We start from the raw sequence: 10,211 nt of genomic DNA, 5'->3' as shown, positions 1-10,211 counted from the left end.
CTCTCTCTCTCTCTCTCTCTCTCTCTCTCTCTCTTTCTCTGGAAGTTCATAATCGTGTCACCGTTGCGTCGCGTGAAAGATTATCGAGTTGATTTACACCGCCCCGCGCCAGCCGGTGTTTAGCCGTGGTTTCGTGCGAGTTTGAAAAATGAGGAGCTTAATTTCAATTTGCCATTGACCAGGGCAGGTCTCGCGTGCTCCTCGCACGATCGCGCACGCCGATAGCCCTTTCTGGTTATCGCGGACGACGGCGATCGATTAGAACGGCCCGCTTACCGAACTCTCATCGCCGGCTTCCCGATGTCTCGCAGCAGCTTAGCCCTTTCGGACCCGGTGTCCGTTACAACAGGTTCCCTCCCTCGACGAGAATAAAGCTTCGTCTCGGTCGAAAATACTGTGTAAAAAAAAATAGATACACATCCCGCCTCGGCTTTATAGCGCATAAATATTTTAACGGTGCAATTGGCGAAACGAGGGGCGACAGCGGTACGAAATATATCGCGTATAATCGCGACGAAATTTTTCACTCGCTATGTGTACATACGTATATAGCGATTAACGCGCACTTTACACACGAGCGAGTTTCGGTCGGAGCGATATATTCGGTGTCGATCGAACGAATTAAACGACGGCGAATCGTGGTTAATCGCACGAAAACACGAGGAGAACGGCCCTAGGGCGATAAAAAATACGCTGATACTGGCAAATGTACAAATCGAAAGGGGAGAGGGGGGGGGGGATTAGTGCGATATGTACGGCATCGGTTATTTGGAAGAAAATCGAAAAAGTTTTCCCAATTTCATTTTTTTACAAGTTTTCCCCGATTACATTTTTCTAGCCTTAAAAACAGATTTGCCAGGTGCATTACAGACAGCGGTGTACGTGTTAAATTTAAATATCCTCATCCTCATATCTCATATTAAATATCCTTGTTAAACGTTAAATTTAACGTTAATATTTGGCAGAGCTGGTGCCATAAACATTTGCGCTCGCGTTAACAATTTGTAACATTTCAACGTTTCACTAATTTATATTGGAAAAATATAGGCTGCAGCGCAGTGTCCTTTAATAAACACAATTATAAAATAAAAACGCAACGAAAGGTGGCAGCTGTTCAGAGATGTCGTGTTACGTCTTACTGCCCGAGTCGAAGTTTTGGTACTATTTTGACACTTTTAAGGACAATTTACACCTACTTAGCTAATCTATACACCTACATAGACCAGCAATAACCTACTTTGATGATATCATATTTTTTTACTCCTTCCTTGAATCTTTACTTCTAAAAATTGACTTTAGCTCCCACTTAAAAGGATCTACTTTAATGCTAAATTGGCAAAAGTAGAAATTTCCGACACTATCAGTTTTAAAGTAGGAGCAAATTTTGTACTTGCAGTTCGACTTCGCTGCCTTAGGTCCTACTATATAATAGAATTAGAGGTTCAACATAGGACCAAAATTTCGACTCGGGTGGTCTCCGCGAGAAGCTTCCGCGAGTCTTTTCGTCCAAGTAAATTGATCGAAACAACCTACGAAGAGGGAAATTTTTTTCGCGGTGTTTTCGACGGTATCTTTTCTCTAAAAATTGCCAAGTGGCGGGCGGGTTAATCCCACCGAGTTCCTCAGTGGGAAGTGGACTCTTGTCGGAAAAGAAACGAAGCGTTCGCCCGTGAACGCAAATCGGGAAATCGAATTCCGTGCGCCGCTTCGGGTTAGGCATTATCGGCTTTTAATCAAGTTCGTTCCTTTTTCGTCCACTCCTTCCCTTCTCATCTTCTGACGTGCCTCTTTGCTTTTGTGAGAGCCGCTCTTCATTCGCATGCTCGAGCTGCACTGCAGTTAGTTAATCGAAATCTTGCTCGTGAGTTTGCACTGTCAGGAGGGAGGAAGAGAGAGAGAGAGAGAGAGAGAGAGAGAGAGACGCGAAATAAAAAATCTTTTTAAGAACTTAATAATATCGCAATGTAAAATCGTGAATCTCGAATTTTATTCAGCAAGTAACGAGCGCGCACACTTGGCGCGAGACACCGCGTGTCTCTCGATTATCTAATTCATCGTTTTATAGCGATTTATATCAATTAGAATAGTTTGAAACTCGATTTTAAATGAAGATGAACGTAATAATTACCACACTGTTAAAATTCGCAGGTGCAATTTTATCACGCCTTTACGATAATTATTATCAAATAAACCCTTTTCATTTCTTTTGCCGATCTTACGATAATTAACGCGGAAAAATCGTTGTACATATTATTTTTCGGTTTTTAATCATCCCGCTTGTTTTCCCATTTTAATTATCCGCCCGTGCCCTTTTTATATTAATATTAAATTAACATTCTCTCCCATGCACGCTTTAATTCCTTTCGACTCCGCAGTTCGTAGCTCGCTTTATATTCGTTTCGCTCGTTCCGGTCGCGTCGGCCATCAGGTACGGGGGAAAAAAGCGCGTCGTCCGTCCAGGGGAGACCGCTATTATTCGATGTCGCCGTATTTGCCGGCGGAAATTTGGAAACGCGCGAGTCCACCGAATAAATATCGCGATTCGTGCGACGTACCGACTAATGGAAATCCCAGAGCCGACTGCAGCGGAAAGTTTTTGGACTCTGCCCAACCATCAATTTTCCGACCCTCTGTTGCCGCGGAATCCGCGCGCGTCCTCGCGGATGTCTGCCCTCTCCCCCCCCCCCTGCTTTTCCGTACCCTCTGTTGCCCCCCTTTTTCCGTCCGTCTTTCGCGATCGATCGACACGTTTTTGCAGCCCTCGCCGCGCGCTCGTGAAATACCCCGCGGAGACGTTCGGCGTCCGGGGGAAAAGTTTTTGCCGCGGAGGAGATCGCGTCGTTCATTTTTTTTTCCTTTTAATTTTTCCGCGCACTACTCCGGTGGACGGAGGGCTACATATGCTCCCCGTATGTTTCAGCAATGGGGAAAATATCGATAATAATGTAGCATCAACGAACATGAAGCGTGGCAAACGTGACGACGACGTTTCCCTTCCGGCTATAATACGGATGAGGAAAGTTTTTCTATTACCTTTGCGAAGGAAACTTTTCGAAGGAAGCTATCGAAGCTATCCGGAGTGCGTATGGGAGCTCTATAACGTTTTTCTTTTTTTCCCCACTACCCCCGCTTCGCGAAACTATTCCGGCGAGGAAACGGCACGCGAAAAAGTACAACACCATGTATCTCCGCAAAATGAGATAGAGTATTGAAATGTCATGATTGTAAAATTTGCGCGATTTATCGCAAAGCGCGTATCTATTTTATTCGAGAAGCGCACGTGCGCCGGTGTCCTATGCAACTTTTCAAACTTTTTTGCGCTCGACTTACTTACGGATCTACTGGGGAAATTAATTTGTCGTTTTAATTGCAATTTTTCAAGAAATAATCCTGCGGCAATGAGAAGTGAAATTTTAATCAGCTTTAGTTTAATTGGCTTAGTTGGTAAAAGCAATACTCCTGCGCTAAAAGATCGATGACATCATTGCGTCCGTCAAGATTTCAATTAAGGCGGGGAGGTCTAAATGTTTCTTAAGCACTGGACAAGAAAACGACAATGACTCGACACGTGTCGCGTTTAATGAAACCCCGTACTATTAAATTATCATTAAGGACGGAAGAGTCGTGTCCCAGCCTATAATGCCGGAAGTAATCCGAAAAGCTGCCGCTTGTACAGCCCACGTGTAAGACGTGCGACATGCTAAAGTCTGTTTACAGTAGAATGTCTCCTTAGATATGTGTCTGTACAGTCTGCTTCCTCTTTATTTTCTCGCAACATTTTCACGAGATGCTACAAGGACATTCGTTAATTTTTCGGTCGTAGAAAAGGGACGGCAAGGATTATGGCAAATCGCGGAGGGCATTGTAGTGTACTTTCTAAAAATCAATCGGTGGATCATCACTGAAAACACTCACTGATTTACGGTTTCAAGTATACCACTGCAATTTTCAGTAGTGTACTTATAACTGCAAATCAGTGACTATTCACTGTTTTCAGTGATTTCACCGATTGACTTTAAGAAAGTACAGATTTCGGGCATTACTAGACATTTTTTGGGCATTAGTGGGCGTTATTTGGCCTTGCTGCGGCATTACAAAGAATTGAAAAGGATAAAACGAGATAAAAAACGATGAAATAAGATAATAAGATAAAGTAATGCGCTCTGGGCATTAGTAGGCATTGGTGTACATTTTGGTCAGCGGTTTACCCCTCGGATTATGGGAATAACACTTTCTTTTTTGCTCCCTCACTTTAAGGGACTTTCACCCGCAGAAAAAATTCCGGGTCCAATGCTATCACACTTGAATGTATCATGAAATAGGATCGATATAGCGCAATCATATTATGTTATTTATTATAGAGAAAGGAATATTTTAATTTTAAATGAAAAATTCTAAAATCTAGAATAAAATGACAGTCTCTCGTCGAATACCGTGGTGCCAACTTCGTGCGTTGTAAGATGGAGGGAAAATTCATTCTAAACGCAAAAATATCTAAAGTTACTCTTGTCTCGATATAGTGAGTCAATCTTTTTTAATGCAATTGAGGAGAATAAGAATTATTGATGTTATTTTGATAGTGTCTTATTTTTATACTAAATGAGGTTCTGAGAAATATAAATGCGTCAAGAATATTTGTTAGCTCGGTAATATAAAAAGAAATCCTTTCCGAGGGTGTTGTGTGAATAAAAAGACCCGTTAACTTTTGTTACATATTTTACTTTAGTATTAATTAATTATAAATTAATTGTATGGCGAGCATAAATTTTTCGAGAATGCTTGGGTTCAAAATCTGCGCGTACAATTAAGTTGAAACGATTTTTTTACATTAACATCCACGCGACGCGAGCCTGTCGGCAAAGCATTTTTCGGGGCGGGTCAATACTTGGTGTTCTTCGTTGACGAGCGCGTAACAAAGCCGAGCTGGACGAAAATCCGGCGCGAGTTAAATAACCCACGCGCGTTAGCCCTCGCGTTATCTCGGTCACCAAGGGCGACATACCGAAACATGTCGGCCCTGCACGCCCTCTCTCCCCGTTTCGTTTCGCGCAGCGTGATGTCGTACCTACCCTGGTTCACTGCTCGAATGAATAATGCGGCATGCGCGCACACACGCACATACGCACACACACACACACAGACCCACACATGCGCGCGTACACGGGGTAGACAGGTCGACTCTCAACTCGGTCTCTCGCAACCTGCTTTAGTCGGTACGCGTGCGTATCCACTTGCCATCAATGTGACGACTGTCGCGGTCCTGCCGCACATTTTCCAGAAATACATTTCCGCTGGCTGACCCGAACCGCTCTCTTCCACTTTGCCGCGCAGATTCCGCTGCCTGTGAATTCTTTCGGCAGTGAATTCCTTCCGCGCGACTTGATCCCGCACGCAAAATAGTGTGATCCGCCGGTCTCCCGCAAGTTTCCCTCTGTAAATCCTGCTTTACAATGCCTCCTTCGGACTTTTCGTAGAAAAATTTTGTCGCTGAAATTAAGGGGATGCTGAAGCGACGGCAAATACCAACGCGTAGTGTGACACAGCTGTCTTCGAATTGTCGGACTTTACGGATTTAAAAATCCTTTCGTGCACTTAAAGTGTGCACAAAAATACATTGCAGGCTGGTGTCAGTCGAAGACCAAAAACAAACCAAAATTATAAAATATTTCTTGGCGTTGCACGTAAAGTTCAAAGAAACGTTCGCTTGTGTACAAATTATATAACTTATTTATACAAATCGAGGGCAGTCTGCAATTCGGATTAGATCAAAGAGTAGTGAAACGAAGTGCGAAGTGTAGCTCCACTCTCTAAAAGTCAATCAGTGGATTATCAGTGAATAGTCACTGATTTAAAGTTACAAGTATACTATACCACTGCAATTTTCAGTAGTATAAATATAACTGCAAATCAGTGACTATTCACTGCTTTCAATGATAATTCACCGATTGACTTTTAGAGAGCAGAATGACAAACTATAATAGGTGCCAGATCTTGCAGCACGTAGCGCTGCAATGTGCTAGACAAGGACAGATATCTCACGAGTATCTCTATTCTCGTTTTTTGGTACTGTGTATGCATGTGCATATGTTTCAGGGTGTCCAGTGGTCCAGGGAAATCTGGAAAACCGGGAATTGTCAGGGAATTTTAGAAATCTGGAAATGTCAGGGAAAAGTCAGGAAATTTTACGATTTATCTGAATTTTTTACGTCGTTTCACATTTTTCCTGAATAATTTAAAGCTTTTAGAAAATTAACTTTTCTCTGGCTCTCGGTACACTAATTCTCTGTTTTGCTAAACATCAATTTATTTATAAGCGCGGTCGATAATTTATATTTTCGTCGTGTTATTTCATTTCAATGTGTTCAACTGAGACAAAACTATAAAAAAAAGATGAATTACTAAAAAGTACTAATTAAGTAAGCTGCTAGTAAGTGGCAAACAAAATGCAGTTAAGCAAAACGAAAGCATCATGTATGATTACGTACGGTATCACAAATGGTTTGAATGGTTTGTAATGTTCGTTCGTTCCTATTACACAATAATATAATTGCTTTAATTTAAATTTATACCTTTTTAAATTCCGAGCTTTTGTTCCCCGAGAAAAATATTTCAAGGACTTGGTCATTTAACATTTACTTGATTCACCATACAGATGTGCGCAAATTATGCGTCGTGAAAAAAGTTACACTAAACGGTCAGGGAAAAATTAATTCCGGCTCCTGGAAAACCTGAAAAAGTCAGGAAATTTACGTCCTGGGCTGAATGACAATATAGGATGTTAAATTATCGACGATATCAAAGTTTAGCTGTCAGTCCAGGATCCCCTTAAGATATTTCTTCTTAAATATCCTCTTATGCGCTGCATTCAACCTGATCGCTTCAAATTTTTGGTGAATTTCTATTAATAGGATGGAAATTATCAGAATAGCAGCGCGATATTCTTGGGTCTAATCTCATAATTCCGTTGTCTAAAGTCCTCGAGCTGCCTTCTGCGCTTTTATGTTACGAAAATACGGCGCGCGCGGAAGGATTAAAATATTTCCGAGGAAACGTCCATTTTCATTTGTCATACTTTCAATTTCCATTAAAGCGTCGTCTCATTAAAACGATTTGTCTCCGCGTCCCCCTTACGTTCTTCTGCGTTCACATTATGTGTAAGGTAATCTAGCAAATTACTGTTTTTAACTTGTCAAGTTAATCTCCAAGTTATTTTTGGCCCCAGCCTTGAGAGGCTTTAATTAAAAAAAGAAGTATTACCACCAGTTGTACTTTGCTGACTCGACGTTTTCACTCAATCAACGTAATTGCACATACAGCCGTAGACAAAAGTACTAGGCACCTCCTCTGATCATTAAACTGCAAATAATGGCATCTAACTGTGCTACTTTTATACACATATACGTGTGCTTTGGTGAAACGCTTTTCGCACACTTTCTTCCGTTTAAAATCGCGACAAGTGACTTGATAAACGTCACACATGTCTTGCCGTTTAAAAATAATCGTTTTAGAAGAAAGTGTGCAAAACGTGCTTTTTCAAACGGCAAGAAATGTATAAAATAACCTATGTCAAGTCACATGCTGTGGTTTTAAACTGAAAGAAGCGCATAAAATGTGCTTCACCAGATCACACGTACACGTGTATAAAAGTAACACGCTTAGGTCCCAATGTATACTGTACCGAATCTAATACTAGAACGATTTTTACTGCATAGAAGCGACGAACGCTTCACTGAACAAGTTTTTTTCAATAGAAATTTTCCAGGTATTAGATTCAGCACGGTATAATAATTAGGTGGGTGCCCGATACTTTTGTCAATGGCTGTATATGAGACCCGTAAGGACGAATGTTATCCCACCCTGTGCTTAAGGTTGGCGCGAATGCAGAATCGATGTGACCCAATTGAAAAGTCGATACTTTAGAATTCGACGGGGACCCGTGTTGTCTCCGTCTCCCCTCGTCTCTCTTCCCCCCCCTCGTCCCGCCGGTATCATCGTCATCGAACACGTTCCGGATCCCGTGAAAGATGGGTCTTCTGGTCAGCGGATCCTATTTCGCCTCGAGTTACTTTGCCATCGCCGTTGCGGTGAGCACAGAAAAAAAAGAACGTACGTTACTCGAGACATAACGTACGTGCCGGGCTTGTAGAATGGACGCAGTCCGGATAAATAAACGGCGGAAAAACGGAGGTTTAGTTTTCCCTATGATCGCACGCCCCGTCTAAGTTCGACATTACTTCGGCGAGGGCTCTATTAATGACGACGCGATGCACGGCGAGGAACATCGCGAGTGAACCCTCTTACGAGAAAATTAAAATAGAAAATTTTGAAAATGTCACTCGTCGAATTTATATAACGACTGAAACATCTTGTTTGCAGCAGGTTTTGTGAAAAAAAAAGGATCCAACGAAAAACAATTGCAAAAGCTTTTGCTTGTTCCCAAACAATTTTTCTTCCCGCAATGACTTCTTGCAATGACGGAGAAATTCGAACTCTTATAGGAAAAAAAAGGGACTGTTACACGTGATATCTGTATCGATCATTCTTGCTTACAATGATGCTCAATGTAAACCGATATCTGAAGAATCTCGACGCTTTTACGAAATTGCGCTGCGCGATAAAAGACGATCGGATTTCAATCGATTATTGCTACGTTGATGGATTGCCCTTGTTTGTGTATTACTCAATAAAATCTGATTACATCGCGTACTTTGCTTCGCGCGCGACTCTTTGTCCGCCCCGCAATTTTTCTTCCTTTTTCCGCGGACGTCGATAAAGTGTCAACGATTACGTGCCCTCTATGAATTATGAAGCGATATCTCACGGAGTAAAACCGACGGTTTTATTAAATTTGCAAATAGGAAGGCGTATTTTAAATATTACATGTCCGACGACTTGGTTTAGAATTGCAAATGCAGATTCGATATCGACCGGAAAAGCGATATATCGAATGATTAATAACTAAAATTGCGTATTCCTCGAAATATTGCAATACAAGCAACACTGCATAGATATACATATACATAACTTCTATAAATAATTGCTAATGGATTGTTTGGGAAATAATGTGGCTAATATTAATTGCTATCAGTTTACTCGTTTACCACGGGATAAATATTTCTTTTTCTGGTCTGCTATTGTTTTTCCGAAACTCGACTCGTATTATTATAAGTTTCCGTAAAAGAAATCATACATTTGTACGAAAATTGGTCGTGACATATTTTCCGAATAACCGTATATTAATTATTTGGGGATGCCATTAATGCTGCGATTGGAACTTGAATAAAAAATTTGGATCGCTCTCTTTGCGAAATATTTAGCTCGCCGATACTCGCGTTTGCTTCATTATTTAACACACTAACCTTGTTTCATATCATTGCGATATTTGCTTTATTTTTCATCTGTTTTCTCTCGGACAAACATAATAAAGCCCCAAACAGGTACCGTGCACCTGTAAACTTGCTAATATCGCTATTGATTTACGCGAATAAAAGTTCGCGTTCGTAATTTTGCCGTTCATCCGCACGCATTTTACAATGATTTCACATATTTATATGAATCGCGCATGTTTTGTTTCACGTATGAGCGAGCTACTGTTTGTACGCTTCTCCATTATTTGCACAAAATTCTATAATTTCGTGAAAATTATATCGTACAGGAAATTCTGTAATTAAAAAATGTCTCACTACTGTATCCGTTACGTTAATATTGTCACCTTTCGCGCTGCTCAATTTAAACAATGAAATCTAGATCAGACCTGCATCTAAAGAATATCTTTGAATTTTGGGAAGGTTGAGCGATTTACGTGAGACGAAAAGTGTCGACGAAAGGTTTCTGACATTAACGGCCGATCGATTCCGCCTATACGTTGCTCTAGTCGTTGAATTAACCTTGCGTAAGAACTTCGCACTAGAGCAAGGTACGGTAAAAATAGCAACAGTAAGACGCTTAAACGCATTACGTCGTGGATACCTTGACCGTATCTTCTTTAAGCAAAGGAATTCGTACAATATCGAGGTGAGGTCACGTTTATTCAACTCCAATTCTACAATTTTATTCTAATGCCGAGAAGTGTGGCATTCCGAGTCAAGCGCATTATTATGCATTTTCTATTTTTTCTATATCATTTTCTTCATTTTGTCAGGATAAAAACTATCTATATTTGTTAGTCCCTCGAAGTAGGCTCTTCGCGAAACAAATTCTTTTCTATCCCC

The 10,211-nt window shown here is 41.1% G+C and overlaps 1 protein-coding gene across 6 annotated transcripts in view; it reads left to right on the top strand.

Annotated features, from left to right (window-relative positions):
- LOC105560297 (alpha-mannosidase 2) overlaps positions 1-10,211 on the top strand; it is a 163,878-nt gene that overhangs the window by 100,833 nt on the left and 52,834 nt on the right. The gene's annotated exons all lie outside the window — the stretch shown is intronic.

The sequence above is a fragment of the Vollenhovia emeryi genome, unplaced genomic scaffold, assembly GCF_000949405.1.
Source record: "Vollenhovia emeryi isolate VEMERY1.0 unplaced genomic scaffold, V.emery_V1.0 DF939234.1, whole genome shotgun sequence".
Classification (NCBI taxonomy): Eukaryota; Metazoa; Arthropoda; class Insecta; order Hymenoptera; family Formicidae; genus Vollenhovia; species Vollenhovia emeryi.
The sequence above is the reverse complement of the archived record's forward strand: the minus strand, read 5'-3'. Positions and strand labels throughout refer to the sequence as shown.